A 2,535-nucleotide genomic window follows, 5' to 3' on the forward strand; every position below is an offset into this window, starting at 1 on the left:
ATCTCGGAGTTGGAACATTCGCTTTGATGAAATGATCAAAGCATTTGGGTTTACACAGACTTATGGAGAAGCCTGTGTTTACAAGAAAGTGAGTGGGAGCTCTGTAGCATTTCTCATATTATATGTGGATGACATACTATTGATGGGAAATGATATAGAATTCTTGGAAAGTATAAAGGCCTACTTGAATAAGTGTTTTTCAATGAAGGACCTTGGAGAAGCTGCTTATATATTAGGCATCAAGATCTATAGAGATAGATCAAGACGCCTCATTGGTCTTTCACAAAGTACGTACCTTGACAAGATATTGAAGAAGTTCAATATGGATCAGTCCAAGAAGGGGTTCTTGCCTGTATTTCAAGGTGTGCAATTGAGCACGGCTCAATGCCCGACCACGGCAGAAGATAGAGAAAAGATGAGTGTCGTCCCCTATGCCTCGGCCATAGGGTCTATTATGTATGCCATGTTGTGTACCAGACCTGATGTAAACCTTGCCGTAAGTTTGGTAGGAAGGTACCAAAGTAATCCCGGCATGGAACACTTGACAGCGGTCAAGAATATCCTGAAGTACCTGAAGAGGACTAAGGATATGTTTCTCGTTTATGGAGGTGACGAAGAGCTCGTCGTAAAGGGTTACGTCGATGCTAGCTTCGACACAGATCTAGATGACTCTAAGTCACAAACCGGATACGTGTATATTTTGAATGGTGGGGCAGTAAGCTGGTGCAGTTGCAAGCAAAGCGTTGTGGCGGGATCTACATGTGAAGCGGAATACATGGCGGCCTCAGAGGCAGCACAAGAAGCAATCTGGGTGAAGGAGTTCATTACCGACCTAGGAGTTATTCCCAATGCGTCGGGCCCGATGACTCTCTTATGTGACAACACTGGAGCTATTGCCCTTGCCAAGGAGCCCAGGTTTCACAGGAAGACCAGGCATATCAAGCGTCGCTTCAACTCCATTCGTGAAAGTGTTCAAAATGGAGACATAGATATTTGTAAAGTACATACGGACCTGAATGTAGCAGATCCGTTGACTAAACCTCTCCCTAGAGCAAAACATGATCAACACCAGAACTCTATGGGTGTTCGATTCATCACAATGTAACTAGATTATTGACTCTAGTGCAAGTGGGAGACTGTTGGAAATATGCCCTAGAGGCAATAATAAAATGGTTATTATTATATTTCCTTGTTCATGATAATTGTCTATTGTTCAATTGTCTATTGTTCATGCTATAATTGTGCTATCCGGAATACATGTGTGAATATATAGACCACAACATGTCCCTAGTGAGCCTCTAGTTGACTAGCTCGTTGATCAACAGATAGTCATGGTTTCCTGACTATGGACATTGGATGTCATTGATAACGGGATCACATCATTAGGAGAATGATGTGATGGACAAGACCCAATCCTAAGCATGGCACAAGATCGTGTAGTTCGTTTGCTAGAGATTTTCCAAATGTCAAGTATCATTTGCTTAGACCATGAGATTGTGCAACTCCCGGATACCATAGGAGTGCTTTGGGTGTGCCAAACGTCACAACGTAACTGGGTGGCTATAAAGGTGCACTACGGGTATCTCCGAAAGTGTCTGTTGGGTTGGCACGAATCGAGACTGGGATTTGTCACTCCGTATGACGGAGAGGTATCTCTGGGCCCACTCGGTAATGCATCATCATAATGAGCTCAAAGTGACCAAGTGTTTGGTCACGGGATCATGCATTACGGTACGAGTAAAGTGACTTGCCGGTAACGAGATTGAACAAGGTATTAGGATACCGACGATCGAATCTCGGGCAAGTAACGTACCGATTGACAAAGGGAATTGTATACGGGATAGATTGAATCCTCGACATCGTGGTTCATCCGATGAGATCATCATGGAACATGTGGGAGCCAACATGGGTATCCAGATCCCGCTGTTGGTTATTGACCGGAGAGTCGTCTCGGTCATGTCTGCATGTCTCCCGAACCCGTAGGGTCTACACACTTAAGGTTCGGTGACGCTAGGGTTGTAGAGATACTAGTATGCGGTAACCCGAAAGTTGTTCGGAGTCCCGGATGAGATCCCGGACGTCACGAGGAGTTCCGGAATGGTCCGGAGGTGAAGAATTATATATAGGAAGTCCAGTTTCAGCCACCGGGAAAGTTTCGGGGGTCACCGGTATTGTACCGGGACCACCGGAAGGGTCCCAGGGGTCCACCGGGTGGGGACACCTATCCCGGAGGGCCCCATGGGCTGAATTGGGGAAGGCAACCAGCCCCTAGTGGGCTGGTGCGCCCCCCTTGGGCCTCCCCTGCGCCTAGGGTTGGAAACCCTAGGGGTGGGGGGGCGCCCCACTTGACTTGGGGGGCAAGTCCCCCCCTTGGCCGCCGCCCCCCTTGGAGATGGGATCTCCTAGGGCCGGCGCCCCCCCAGGGGCCCTATATATAGAGGGGGCGAGGGCAGCCGCACCCCAAGCCTCTGGCGCCTCCCTCTCCCTCCCGTGACACCTCTCCCTTTCGCTGAGCTTGGCGAAGCCCTGCCGAGA

The sequence above is a fragment of the Aegilops tauschii genome, chromosome 4 (genome assembly GCF_002575655.3).
Source record: "Aegilops tauschii subsp. strangulata cultivar AL8/78 chromosome 4, Aet v6.0, whole genome shotgun sequence".
Lineage (NCBI taxonomy): Eukaryota > Viridiplantae > Streptophyta > Magnoliopsida > Poales > Poaceae > Aegilops > Aegilops tauschii.